General features: G+C 31.7%; 1 protein-coding gene and 3 long non-coding RNA genes across 8 annotated transcripts in view; 2 read left to right on the top strand and 2 right to left on the bottom strand.

Moving 5' to 3' along the window:
• LOC143238277 (uncharacterized) overlaps positions 1-15,687 on the bottom strand; it is a 341,463-nt gene that overhangs the window by 187,241 nt on the left and 138,535 nt on the right. The gene's annotated exons all lie outside the window — the stretch shown is intronic.
• Positions 1-15,687, top strand: part of LOC143238278 (uncharacterized) — a 312,759-nt gene that overhangs the window by 244,555 nt on the left and 52,517 nt on the right. The gene's annotated exons all lie outside the window — the stretch shown is intronic.
• On the top strand, positions 1,105-14,575 carry LOC143238280 (uncharacterized). The gene is made up of 4 exons (XR_013020496.1): positions 1,105-1,244; positions 7,575-7,682; positions 9,121-9,247; positions 14,441-14,575. It is a non-coding gene; the product is annotated as an uncharacterized LOC143238280 (long non-coding RNA).
• LOC143238279 (uncharacterized) lies at positions 3,560-11,378 on the bottom strand. Its single transcript, XR_013020495.1, has 3 exons — positions 11,111-11,378; positions 4,745-4,855; positions 3,560-3,834 (listed from the first exon to the last, which is right to left on the bottom strand). It is a non-coding gene; the product is annotated as an uncharacterized LOC143238279 (long non-coding RNA).

The raw sequence follows: 15,687 nt of genomic DNA, 5'->3' as shown, positions 1-15,687 counted from the left end.
ATGTTTTTATTAAAACAGTTCTTGGGAGGCATGCTCCCTGACCCACTAGCATGGCTTCGCGCCTACAGCACTTGCATCAAGCACTCAAACTTTTTTACTTGCTGCAGTGTATGTTGATAAAAAGTCATGATATGAAATGAACAACATTTTAGCTGTTAAAAAAGTGCAGCCACAAATAGAATTAAGCGTGCATCTCAAAAGACTTAAGTCACAATTGAAGGCCAGTTTGGTAACTACACTTATAGCGTTGATAAGATTGTTTCTTTGTTTATGCATTTTGCTCAAAGCTACATAACGGCTATTTGCGCTAGCCGCCCCTAATTTAGCAGTGTAAGACTCAAGGGAAGGTAACTAATCATCACCACCCACTGCCAACTCTTGGGTTATTCTTTTACCAACGAATAGTGGGATTGACCATTACATTATAAAGATATCACGGCAGAAAGAGTGAGCGTGTTTGGTGTGGCGCGGATTCGAAACCACGACCCTTCGATGTTAATACATACAGAAGGAGCAATGTGAAACAATATTTCCTTAAATCAATCCAATCACCTTTTATTGGTGCTCTATGTATAATATGTGTTGCATCCAAAACTGGACAGATAAAGGTGAGGTTCCAATAATAAAAATATTGATTTTGTTGATCAACAGTGTAAACAAGTTTTTTATATACCTCCCCTTATAAATTATTTTAGCATTTAAGCCCAGTGACAAAAACTACATGTAATTCATTCAGTTTTTGTTGTGTAAATATAAGCATTGAACCTGCTTGGCTGAAGATTTAACCTTCCATAAACTGAGTAATACATGATACTGAATAAGGCTGTATAATGTGAAAAGTATATTATAGCTGGTTGAAATATATTAACTACAGACATTTAGTGAACACCAATTTTGTTTCAAAATTTAAAATGCTTTTTCTAAGGTTTTTGGATTTAAAATCAAAGTACAAATTTTGTTTTATTGATTCTTATCTTATTTTAAATTACAAATTCTACAACAATTCTAGAATGTCACTTTTGTAGCATTTTTTGAGGTAATAGGTAGAGAACTATATTAAAATTATGTGAATGAATATTGTGTTTACTATATTAGGTTGTCTTGCTAGAAGATAGCTGGGACATGCTAGACATAAAAGCTCTGAAAATGAAAAGAATGATAACTGGTTTGAGTCAGGTTGGAAGCTACCTACTAGTGGGCCACCAGGATGGAACTGTTTGCTTGTTCAGTTGTAAAGGCAAAAAGTTAGTATGGTTTATTTTGTTATGATTATTAAATTTGAGGTCAGAAAGTACGAGAAAAACTCAAGTATTTTTTTTAGTAGAATAACTACAATAGTTAGTTTTATCAGTGTTTATACTGTTTCAGAAAGTAGCTGGATTATTGATTCAATAATGATTTTTATGAGATGGTAATCCATGTCTTCACACACACACAAATATTGTTCCTCTCTTGCATCTCCTATGAGGTTTTCATGACGCTAGACTTGAACTTACTCATATGAACTGCACTTTTGCTTTATGATGTCATCATGCAAAAACAGTCCTTCAGCAGTAGGAAAACAACACATCCTTCATGTGCAATAACTCCTCCAATGCACTTGTGATAACTTCATTCTTAGCACTGCATTGAACAGATGTCATTTTTTTTCTCTCATTTGCACTTAATTTGATGAGTGAAACTTTTGTTTTTATGATATTTATATTTATTATTTTTGTTTTTATACACTGGCAGTATCACATAACAAGATTAAAGATTGAATACCTTTTCCCATGCCAGTTATACTGGGGTTCTCACTAGTCAAAAAACACACTTCTCATGGCCATTGTGGTTGAACTTTAGCATACGTGGCAAGTGATGGAGGTTTCTACTTTTGTATATATTACCTTGGAACAAGATAAAACCATAGGCTAAACATGAATGGATAGAAAAGATTATTTTCTATCTAAGTCAATGTTAAATAAATATTATTTGCATAAAAAGTTGTGTATGATCTCTGAGAAGTGACTAGTGATGGTATCAAAGAAAGGATTTTAAAGTGAAGTTTACAAACTTAGGAACAAGCCTCAAACCTGGGATTTTGTTGTTTTCTTGAATTTTATTTTATAATGTTTTTGTTCAAGATAACTTTCTTTGTGTACATGTTTTAAAACAACAGGAATATTCTTACTTGAGAAGATGTAAGAATAAGTTAAAGTGGTTCTGCTAGTGCAATATATTCAAGTGAAAGAATAGTTTCGTATATATTTATTTGTGCATAATAATTTTTTTTATTACTAAAACAACCTATACTAATACAGGAATGTCTCAGGTATTGAGAGTAAACTAAAACTGTTAGAGAGAAATTAAACTTGACTGTTGTTCTTTATTAATCTTGTACATGTGAATGAAACTTACTGTAGGTTTTCTAGTGCTCAGATCCTGTATCCATTTCCATCTTGATAGAACTGTGAATCTTAAGAAATTACTATACATAAATAAAGCACGTGTAAAAGTCTCTCTTGTTGTTTATTGTTATGTTTATTGAATGGTACCATCAGACGTCTTTGGATACTATCAGATGGATTTCATTTGTACCTTGGATCTCAAACCTTTATTAGAATATCATAATTAAATTATATTTTGAAAAGAAAATTTACATTCATTAAAACGTTTACCTTTAGTCAGTATACACATATAAAATTCACAAGAACTTTTAAGACTGAAAATGTGATCCAACCAGTAATGTTATCATATGCTATCAAATTATTTCTTTATCTTCTATTTTAGTTTGTAATTTATTAACCACTACTTACTGTATAGGCAAGAAGAAATATTTTTTTTAAATTAATACTAACCAATGCTTGTGGAATTTTATAAATTAATCAAGCCATCAGAACAAGGGAAAAAAGAATTACATATTTATTTTTATTAACCTGTAACAAATATTAAAACTTACTCTGTGCCATACATACATACATACATATATATATATGTTTAAATATCCAGTACTAGGTTTGTAAGTGTTGAATTAAAAAACAAACAAACGTGTTTCATTCCCTTTGAACATGAAAAGAAAGGTGAATATTTTTTACAGGTATATGCTTTGGTTTCACCATGGTTATTTATAGCATCTAGATAACCAGCTTTAAAATATATTAATGTTATTATTACCATTTAATGACTAATCCAGCATGGTTAAGTGATTAGGGTTCTTGACTTGGAATCTGAGGGTTGTGAGTTTGAATTCCCATCCCACCAAATTTGCTCACCCTTTCAGCAATGGATGTGTTACAATGTGACTTCAGTCACACTATTTATTGGTGAAAAAGTAGCCTTAGAGTTGGCAGTGGATGGTGATGCCTAGCTGGCCTTCCCTGTAGTTTTCCACTGCTAAATTAGGGATGGCTAGAGGAGATAGCCCTTGTGAAAAACAAACTATCCAATTACACATTGGTGATAGTTAATCCAGGGTTGATTGTAATGGGAAATACAGGGTGTCCAAAAATGCATATACCAAAAGGAAAGTTGATTTGTAATATTTGTATTATTTAAAATAACAACAAAATTCAAAACAAAATGTCTTCAAAATGATTGTAAGTTTTATTCTGTTTTATTAATAAACTTCTACACATCACTCGTCATTAGTTACAATCAATCTAATTTTGTGTTCACATTCCCAGAGCACATTTTCTAACACAGTTGTAGGGATGAATACAACAGCATCATGGATACGAAATTTCATTTTCTCAAGATCCATTGGTTTATTGTGGTAGACTTTTGTTTCCAAAGTTCAGCCGGAGGAATGCTTCAAGTGTTATAACTTTAATCAAAAACAGAGTTTAGTTCTGAAATCTGTAATAAAATACATTCGTAAATAATGTAAGTTACAAGAATAATAATGAACTTAGAAAACTTAGAAGTCTTCAGAAATTTATTTTTTTCAATTTTGTTCTGATCCCAAGCAATTAAAAATCTATTTAACATTAGTTTTGGTGTATTGATATCAGGATTCCCTGTATATGTGAACTTGACCTAACAGGTGTTATGGCCACATTAACCATATGGTAATAAGGAGGTATGGAATACTCTATCTTCCATACTTCTCTTAAAAGGTGATGTGGTTGGTGAGGATCTGTAAACCTTGTTTTAGAACAGTCTTTAAATGACTACCGCTTAGATTGTATCACATCCTGCAGTTTGAAAGATAATTTCTTGGTAAGTGCAGAACAAGTTTCTTTTGCTTTGCTTTAGATTGCTTATACTTTTATAAATAGGATAACCTAGTTAAAACTTGCCTCTTTTTGATATGTATTATGACATAAACAGTTGGTTAATTGTTATATTTTTCATGTGTATTATCACTTATAAACATTTGGTTAATTGTTATCTTTTTACTGTGTATTATCACTTATAAATATTTGGTTAATTTTTATCTTTTTGATGTGTGTTATTACTTATAAACATTTGGTTAAGTGTGTTATCACTAATAACCAACTGTTTACAAGTGATAATGCTAAAAATGTGTAGCAAAAGTGAAGAACTTTTAAATGTAAAAATAAACAACCAAACACGTTTCAACCTTTGAATAGAATGGAAAATATTTTTTCTCTATATATTAATTATAACATTAAAGGACAACGAGAAAATGTTTGATACATCTGGACTGTCTTATCCGTAAATTAAACTAAAACCTTAAAAAAGATTTAAACTCAAAGCTAGCCATTATTGTTCAAATATATTTTAAGCTTTCCCTTAAACTTACTTAAATTAACTGTGTTCATATCTGAAAGTAGTACTTCTCCTCTGATGCCCTTTCCAACTATTCAATATTCGTACTGAAGTAAAGACCTCTATAGGTGGCCAAATCAGTGACCTATGGAATGACATTATAACCTTTTTATATATGTATTTATGATTTGTATAGATACAGTCTAAAACCCTATTTTCTCTATCGTTTGCAACAGCACATGGTTTGGATGGCTTAAAAAAATTAATGATCAATAAGGAAGACACTGAGATCTTTTTCTTCTGTAATACCATTAATGTGAAATTAAATTTCAGCTTGTGATACACCACATGTAATACATTGCATTTCTTAGAATTAGAAACAAGGTGCAATTTCTTTGCCCAGCTCACTAACTAATCCAAATTTTTTTGTAAAGCAACAGCATCCTTTTCACAGTCAACAACATCCAAAACTTTAATAATGTCAGTAAATTTAAAATATCAAGAGATTATTTATTAATCTATGTCACTAAAGTAAATAAAAAGAACAAATGTGCTAACACTAAGCCTTGACGTTCCCTACTTGTGACATTAGTCTGGTTTGACCTAGCTGTATTTATAACAACTATTTGCTTTCCTCTGTCTAGCCAGCTTTCTATCTAATGAGCTAACCTATTCCCCACAGCTACTGAGATAACATTTTTCAACAACCATTTTATGTGGCACTTTGTCAAATACGTTCTGAAAATCCAGATACACCATCTTACCCTTACCTACATAAAAAGTAACCTCTTCATATAGTGTTAAAAAGTTATTAAGGCAAGTTATTAAGGTGCTGAGTATTCAACAAAAGTTTTAAGTAGTTTAAGTGACTTTCCAAAACATCTTTTATCACCACTGACATACGACTAATAGACTCATAATTAATAATTACTGGAACAATTTCTATTACCTCCATTGAAAAGGGTAGTGACATTAGCCAACTTCAAATCTTATATTCAAGGATTTACAAAAATTTAAAGCAAATGGCTCACATGATCATGACTTAATCTCTTTCAAAACTCTTGAAGAAACATTATCTGTATCCAGGAGCTTTATCATTCTTTAAACTTCCAAATGTTTTCTTAACAAGCTTATAATTAATGTGATCATTCTAATTCAGTCCTTGTTTCCGTCTAGAAACTGCTTAGTTTGAGAAACACTGATTAAATCTTTATTAATAAAAACTAAAGGATGACGTGTAATGTAATTCTTTTTCTTCTAAATACTTTGTCACTGTTTGAAAGATGCCTGAGCCATATAAGCCATTTCTGGTACCATTATGTTGCTTTGAGGAAATGATTTGAGAAACTTGGTGAATTCTTAGAGATATATATATATATGCATTTAATGTTTTAATTCACCCTTCTTTTCAGATTTTATCTTCAAGCCTCCTAGACCTGGCATGGCCTGGTGGTTAGGGTGCTCAGCTCATAATCTGCAGGTTGAGACTTCAAGTCATGTTACTAAAGAGATAGACTCCTTAGTGGGCCTGGTACCAAATATATCTATGGTTCCCTATTTGAATGTGTTCTCTTTTTACAATTTATTCAGATAATATTGAAATAATTCATGTTTTAAGTCATTAAAATTTAACAATTTTGGTAAGCTGCACCTTATGCTGGGATCTTGTTTTACAGTCAGTATAATAGAAGCAGTCATGAAGTCTTTATTTTCCTTTCTTCAAAATCCATTGTATATAAAAAAAAGTGTGTGTGAGATGTAGTAAAAGTATAACTTTAACTGGATAAAGTGCTCTAGAAAAACAGTGTGATTCAAAAATGTATGCTTGTTAAATACTGTTTCAAAAAATGTATTAAATTCTTGAAATTTACATACTGTCCATGAAAATACATATTAACTTGTGCACTTAAAAAAACTTGAAGACATTTTGTGATTGGCTACTTCCAAGAGTTGGGAACTATCACCATTGTTGATATATCCCCTACTGGTATCTCTCCTCTCCAATAAATCCTTTGTTTAATTTTATTTTTGTGGCTTATTGACAAATGTATTGAAGGCATTAAACTGTTTTTACTTCTGTTTAATAGTAACCCTTGAAGTATTTACTTAGAAACTTTTGTAAATATTTCAAAGGAAGATTTAGTTTTTTTCTATACCTTACATCAGGACGAGAGAAGTATTAGCTACAAAAAAGTAATATATATGTGCGTGCATGGATGCATAAGTATGTTTTAACTTGCATGAGTAAATGTATCATCAGAATTATTATCAGTTGAGTTACAGTTTCTAGATAGGATTCACTTGTATGTATTGTGACCCATTGTTTCTTGAGTTGTGGCTGTTAGGTTGGATTCACTTGTGCACATTATGACCCATTGTTAGACAAATTGTGATTTTTAGGTAGAATTCACTTGTGTGCATTATGACCCACTGCCAGTCAAGTTGTTATTGTCAGGTAGGATTTATTTGTGTGCATAATGATCCTTTGTTAGTTGAGTTGTAATCGTTAGCTTAGATTCGTGTACATATTATAAACGTATTTTTCTGTAAACTGAAGAACTATTCCTGAAAAGGAAACTTACATTGGTTTCGTAAACTCAAAAATGTATATCTGTCATTCAGCCATTGTGCCATAGTGTATTTATACTATTAACTATAATTCAGTAAGCAAGTTTCTTAAATTTACCAGCAGAAAATTAGTAAAGAACATGAATTGATAGTGCTAGGACTATTGCTAATCAGTTTGACCCATTGATTATAACGTGTTGTATCTGTTTTGAAGCATTTACTGTTAAACTGTCTAATTTAGTGAAATATGTTTTTAGTTTTGTTTCTCCACTCTATAACACATTTTCTCTCAATAGGTTACTGGAAGTGCAGATGCTACTGTGAGAGTTTGGGATATTAAAACAGAAAAGGAACCCTGTGTGTTGTATGGACTTCAATCGTCTATTGTCTATGTAACGAAAGAGGTGCTGATTTTGTATATATTCCTTGTTACTGTTTTTCAAACATGATTACCCATGTTTCATTGGCTACTAATATCTCATATAAGAAATACATTACTTATATATACAAGTGTCACATTTTTTTCTGTATCATATAGTAAAACTGAAGAAGGCAATATTGGTGGTATATTTCAGTAAGATTGGGCCAAGCATGGCCTAGTGGTTGGCATGTCATGCTTCATATTTAATGGTTAGAGGTTTGAAAATGCATGCCACAGCTCTAACTATGAAAGCATTATATCTCAGTCATCAATCAGTCTGGTGACAAAACATTTTACTGCATTCCTTTTCTCCAATTTGACGTTCAAAATTTGGGATGACTTTACCTGAACTTTGAGGTCTTTAGCTTGGTCGTTTATCTCATGTTGCTTAAATTGTTAAACAGGTAGAAAATGCCATTTATTTAAATTAGCACTAAGATGCATTAACTTTAGTTACCCATAACCAATACTTGTTTTCTTATTAATATGAGCAAATAGTTGTTTCTGTTAAGATACCAATTTTATGTATTAAAAAGTCTTTAAGGCAGTTTTGAGATTGGAATTATAGTCACAACCTTTTCAAACTGCATTAATTTAATAATAATATGAATCTTGTAAGACATACAATATATATATTTCAGTTTCATGAAATGTTTTATGAATAAACAGTGTTTACTAAAAGTAAATTACATTTCTGCATGTGACAGGAGTTGATATGAATGTACAATAAATATACTGACTGAAGTAGAATAACTGGTATAAAATGTTTTATCTTATTGATAAGATTGTCTTTCTAACCATTTATAAAATATTTTAGATAAAGTAATTATGTATGATTTAATTCAAATACAAAGAGCTGTAACTGATCTACTTAAAAGTTATCTTATCATGTGTAACACATTACTTGATAAATGTCATTATTTCAATCCATGTTAAAGTTCTTACAGTAACATTTGTTTTATTTTACTTCCTACTAAATGTTCCATAATGTAAACCTTCTCTCAGTCGTTCAACAGTAAGTTTACAAACTTAGTGCTAAAGCTTGGGGTTTGATTTCCCAGAATGGACAGATTGGAGATAGCCTATTGTTTAACTTTGCAGTAAAAACAAAATTATATCATTGAAATCATGTATGGTCTATAATTTATTTATTTATGCCAAACATTTTTTTTTTTGGTATGAACCTGAGACAGTCTTTTTTGACTGTCCAGATGGCTTCAGTTACAGGAAACCTGACACAATTAAATAAGAAATGACAGCATAGATATTCACAATTATGGGTTAAAGCTGAATTCAGAACATAAAAATTAACATTTTTATTATACTTATAATGTGGACTTGTGTTTGTTTATGTAGATACAGACAGGCAGATATATAAGCTATAACTCAAATGCAAATATATAAATAGATCTGTTTCTCAGGCAGGTTACATCTTTGCTGGATGTGTAGATGGTTCATCAGCATTATGGAATATAAATGGAAATTTGATTACCAGTCTACCTGCGTTATATTCCCACAAAAGCTACCCAGCTTTTACCCTGCAGAAAGGTAAATTCTACTCATTCTTCTAAGTTTGTTTTTGTTATTATTTCAACTTTCCAAAGTTTAACAATGTCATGTAATGATAAATGTGCCAATGATATATTTATAACAATTGAAGATTTAGTATTAACTTCTGGTTACAGCAAGCTGTCTACCTAGAGAAGAAGTAAAATCTAAAAATAAACATGAATTAAATGAGCATAGCTAATCAAATATACTTGTATGAAAAGGGGGTGAGGTATAAAAACAGACGTTGGTGTCTCTTCGATCTCGGATTGTTGAAAATAAAAATCCAAACTGGAAATTATGACACTAATGATGGTAAAGACAAGCTTAACATGACAAGTAAACTAAATAACTAAGCATACTTGTTATATCTATGCTGCTGTAACATACTTTTACAAACGTTATTTCAAACCAAAACATGATATTGATATTTATAAACGTGGACTTAAACAGTCAAGTCAGAGTCTTTAACTAGGCTTTAAAACTGAAGATTAGGGGTAGAGGGAGCAAATAGTCTTGAGTATCCTCCGACAAATTGCTACTCTTAATGGAATAACGAGATTAAGTGAGACATTACTAACATTCTTAACAGCTGAAAATGCTGAGTGTGTTGAGCAGCAAGTCCTGGCTCAAACACTTGAATGACAAGAGCACTTGATGAACTACGTGTCATCTCTCCTGAGATAAATGTTTCTGCTATTGAATTTTATTATTTAGTTGGGGGTTTTACCTCGAGAAATAGAGATGCTTTGTCAACTACGGTCATGCATAATACATATAACGTCTTTTCAGCGTTAGGCTTATTCTGTTAAATATATAACCTGTATACGTGATTAAGACTTCTAATAGTGAATTAGAAAACAAATGGTTAGAATGAAAAGTAAATGGCCTAAAAGTTAAATCACTCAACACGTAATCTGAGGGTCACGGGTTTGAATCCCCACCACACGAAACATGCTTCCTCCTTCCGCCGTGGGGGTGTTATAATGTGACGATCAATCACGCTATTCATTAGTAAAAGAGTAGTCCAATAGGTGTTAATGACTAGCAGCCTTCCCTCTAGTCTTACAATGCTAAATTAGGAACGGCTAGCGTAGATAGCCGTTGTGTAGCTTTGCGCGAAATTGAAACCAAACTTTTACAAGGCTCTTAAATAATGTTACTAGAATGCACATTCACCATATAAATGGCACACGTTACAGAAAGTAAAAATATTATTATCAATGTATCACGTAACGAAAAACTGGTATCCTAAAAACGAAGAGAAAATAAGACTATCCTTACAATATACTGACACAGAGACCATTTAGTAAGCTTGTAAAACAAAATACCAAACAGAATCATATAAAGGATTAATTCAGTAGAATGTGTGTATGTGTTTTCTTATCAGAAAGCCACATTGGGCTATCTGCCCAAAACGGGTATCAAAATGTTTTAAGCATTCCAACTTACTGTGGAGTCACTGTTTGTGTATAAGAAGTGAGCAGTTTCGAATAATATATAATAAATATTTTATACACTTAATATTATAGTGTTAATTCTTACCCCTAATAAGTGCTGGATAGGATAGGGATTAAGTTGCTTACAAATAAAGTATTTAAGATAGTTAAATTTGTTTATGATGAATTACCTGAAAGAACGTGAAATCGTTTTCGTCATCAGAATTGTGGATTTTTACAAAAGAAACTACAGCGTCAAACTTAACACGTCACAAAGTAGGCTGACATGAAAGAATTATCTCTTGTCATAAACCATAAACCTATAAAAATTAGGTTAGTAGCATTAGTATTATCTATTATTAAAACATCTATGTTCAGTTAGCCTAGCTGTGTAAAGGAAAATTCAATCATTATATAAACTAACCGATTATCCGTGGCCCAGTGCTCACTTGCGGTACGAGTAATTGGTAGGGATGACAGTGTATGGTGGCTACGAGTAATTTGTCGCCTTATAGAGCAATCTATATTGAATTACCCTCAAAAACTTGCAAATTACTCCGTAAACATCGAATCTGCGTGTGACCTCTTCAACTTCATTTGCTCCACTAACTTGCACTCAATTCAGTTTCTCATTTTTTTCTGTACATTCGAATGTAGAAACACCGCTGTGTTACTTGGGGGCGCTCTATTATTAAGAATAAGCACTACTGAGATACATATAAGTACTGGAGAAAAAAGGGTTTTGCAGGCAAAGTTAAATCTGCTGTTAAATGTACAGTATTGCACACTTACCTCGACCTGTAATTTTCACCCAGAAATTTCTTTGTCCAAAAGAAATGCTATGTAGTAAATGACAAGTTTCACTCACTTCGATTTGTTTAGTGATTGTCAAATTTGTGCCAAAGCTCTTAACGCAATGACTGAAAACTCTTTTTATTCTTGTGAGAGGATGAATAAAAGGATGTTACAAGAGTTGTTGACGTGTTTATTGACAAAGTTGCTACGTGATATAACAGTGAAGTGCAAGTGAGGTCAAGCCCTTCTCTTATGCTCCACAAATACCGTTATTTCAGTCTTAAAAGCTTTTCCATAACTACTAAAAACATTAAAGGCAAACAGGGACTCGTAGATATTACATTAAAAACGCAAATTGTATTGTGCTATTAAATGTTAATTTAACCAATTTAACTCCATAATAAGCTAGGAAGATTTATTCTTATAATCTTTGTTTTGCTTTTGAATTTTGCGCAAAGCTACAGGAAAGCTATCTGTGCTAGCCGTCCCTAATTTAGCAGTGTAAGACTAGATGGAAGGCAGCTATTCATCATCACCCACCACAAATACAATATGCACAAGAACTTTCAAAACCTATTTAATCAAAGTTATATTAATCAAAGATATACAGATATTATATACAGAATTATCACATTTTTTGTTATCAGCTACCAAATAAAGAGTTAATAAAACCTTTTTGATCAATTTTAAATTAACCGTACTTGGAATTCTTCTTCGCGGTTGAAACACAAAACAAAAACAAATATTTCGGTTTACCATAAGTTGATATTATTCTCATTTACCAACTAAGTTGCTCATTTCCAAGCAGAAAATAGAAACTTTAGTACATTCTTGGGATTGTCATCAGGAACTTGAAAGTGATATGGTATTAGGTTCTCGCGTGCTGAAAAGAAATAACTATATTATAGTTTTTAGTTGTTTAAAACCCTATAATTTATACACTAAAGAAATCACTCAGTTTAATTATCTCTATCATAAAAACCCTCGTAAAATTCCTGGGAGTATTTTGCTGTTATTATAGAATATTCTAGTTAATATTTGTCGTTAAATCGACCCCATACGTAAATGAAAAAAAAAAAAAAAAAATGTAACTATAAAAATTACAGTAGGTTTTAGAATTGAAAAAGTTTTAAAGCTCCTCTACTTTATTGGTAGAAATATAATCGTATTTACTATATTTTGTTGCAGTGTATTAGTATTATAAATATAAAAATCTAGAACAACCGCTAGTTTAAACTCCCAGTGAGATATGTAGAAAAAATTATTATAAATCATGCCTCCATATAAAAGGTAGAAACGCAAAATTATGTCATTCATTTATCTTATTTTTCGATGTTTTACAGTTCTTTGTCGAAATAATGTCTTTAGCATTCTCATTAATATTCTATGAATCGTAGGAGATATAAAGACCATTTAAAGTGAGACTCTGACCGTAATAATCTACGTTCTTAGCTTTTGAAAGAAACGTTTGATGGATGCTACTCTTGCTGTTTATTATGGAATTCAAAGTTTGAGATAAATGCGTATAGGTTACATTTAGAGAGAACAATATTCAAATGAAAACGTAAGTTATTATTAACTCAGCTCTACACCAGAAAATAATTTTACTTTCGTGTTCAAAATGTAAGTTATTTATTTCAAGGTTTTCATCTAAAATAGCAGTTTTAATGATAATTATTTAGTTTTGTTACTTCATAATATATTTATTGTTTGTTTGTTTGTTTTTGTAAAACAGAAAGCTATGCAATGAGCTGTTTGTGCTATGCCTGCCGCAGGTATCAGAACCCAATTTTTAGTGTTTTAAGCTCACACGTACCGATGAGCCACTGACAAGAAAATTGTTAGAAAAAGGGTTTTCGATACTGGTGGTGGACAGAGCACAGATAGCCCATTATGTGCCTAACAAAAGCAACGTTGTCACTTACTTATAAAATAAAACTTTTGAATTTGTTTCATGTAACATGTTTCCTTTCATGAGTCAGTGTCTAATTTCGCCCCTAGCAAAAATACGTCAAGTTAAATAGCTTTCTGACCACCCGTGTCAGAAGAGAAAGATAAATCGAAGTTCTGGGGTGATGTAGGTGTTATTGATTAACTGCTGTCATCGTAAGACATATTTTCATGTGATGCCTGTCCTTGAAACTGTTAATTTAGTATTAAGATACTTATTTATAAATTCCTGTTTTCAACATGTATATCTGCCATCTTAATTTTAAGATAAGAGATATTTTAAAACTTCGAAAACAAAGAAAAAATTTAATGAGGCAAAGGGTTATAGTTTATTGCGATTTGAAGTTACCAAACAATGAGAGATTGGATAATCTGAAGTATTCTGTTTTGGATATATATTATCATGTAAAAAAAAAAACGGGTAACTTAATGATACAAATTGTTATATTTTTAAGTTTTTTTTAAGTTATAATTTTGTTTTTTAATTTCGCGCAAAGCTACAGTAGGACTATCTGCGCTAGCCGTCCCTAGCAGTCTAAGACTAGGGGGAAGGTAGCCAGTCATCACCCCCCACCAACTCTTGGGCTACTATTTTACCAATGAATAATGGGATTGACCGACACATTATAACGCCCCCACGGCTGAAAAGGCGAGCATGTTGGGTTCGACGGGGATTCGAACTCGCGACCCTCAAATTACGAGTCGAGCTCGTTAACCACCTGAACAATGTTAAGTGCTATGTGCTTATACAGTAGTATGTTATCAGTGAGCTGAAAACCATTTTAATTCACTTCAACCACAATTTTACAATTAAAACAAAATGACAAATATGTTCAATCGCTATTTTAAGAGTAAAAACAAAATTCTGATAAACAGCAGAAAATTGACGTTTACCACGTAACATTTCAATGTGAAATCCAAGTTTCTTCTAAAACAGTAGAAAAGAAAACATTTACTCACTTACATCACCAACGTAGTAATAAATATAACTTATCTTTATTTTTTCCAGTTGACGTGTTGTCCCTGAAACGGTGGAATGTTTCTCGTACTTGAAAGATCGTTAAAAGTTTTTCAGAGGGAAAAATGATGTCCATAAGGTTGTGATTTATTCGTACTCGTATGGTTGAAGTATCATTCAAGGAACATTAAGTTAACTTACACTGAGGGAACAAAGTATTAATATTCTTTATTATTATTGATTTCAGTTTTCAACCGACTAGAACGCCATGTTTCATAATGTTAGCTAGATCATTGTCCTGCATAAAATTAATTGATTAATTCTAACAGATTTAAATGATTTTGCTAAGCACAGTGCATCATTTACAAATGAGAATGAAAACCTAAATATTTCAAATGATTGACCAAATCTACTTCCTTAATATATCGAATCTAATGCTGATGTTGTAAATTATTGTTTAGGCAGAAAATAAAGGATTTATGTTCTAATGAAATAAATAAAGGTTTGTTTTTTCTTTGTTTTTGAATTTCGCGCAAAGCTACACGACGGCTATCTGCGCTAGCCGTCCCTAATTGGGCAGTGTAAGACTAGAGGGAAGGCAGCTAGTCTTCAGCACCCACCACCAACTCTTGGGCTATTCTTTTACCAAGGGATAGTGGGATTGACTGTCACATTATAACGTCTCCAAGGCATTAATAAAGGACTTGTGTTCTAATAAAATAAATATTGCGCAGAATTATTTATAAGCTACATTACTGGCTTTTTGTAAAAATTAATACAGTTTTAAATTATTATTTGCTCACATGTTTAAGTTAACACCACATTACATGTCTTTTACAACTTTTGTTTTTTCTTTACTAAAACATCGAAATTATACTAATGTAATTTGACAGTTTTATATTGTTTTGGATATCCGCCTGTCGCTGTATAAAGAGCTATAAATATGCGCAAAAATGTCTATAATTTTGGACTGATAAATTAGAGGGAAGGTGGCAAGTTAGTCAACACCACCTACCGCCAACTGCTGGGCTACTTTTCTTTGATAAAATAGTGAGACTTAAGCGTCACTAAAATTGCGTATATACGTAAACTCTTTACCGCTTATTCCGGTATACTAACCACTAAACCACGTTCGATTTATTTTCAAAGAGTAAAAAAAAAAAAAAATGTAGGTTTGAGAGAGAGAGTCAAACGTGCCCACTTTGCTGTGATCAAAAAACACCTCTGAAATAAGGTGTGTAAAATAGCTGAGCCAAAACGTTTTTAGTAAAAATACAAAAAAAGGTCCCCACCATACA

This window comes from Tachypleus tridentatus, chromosome 13, assembly GCF_004210375.1.
Source record: "Tachypleus tridentatus isolate NWPU-2018 chromosome 13, ASM421037v1, whole genome shotgun sequence".
Taxonomy (NCBI): domain Eukaryota; kingdom Metazoa; phylum Arthropoda; class Merostomata; order Xiphosura; family Limulidae; genus Tachypleus; species Tachypleus tridentatus.
This window is presented reverse-complemented; position numbering and strand designations above follow the sequence as displayed.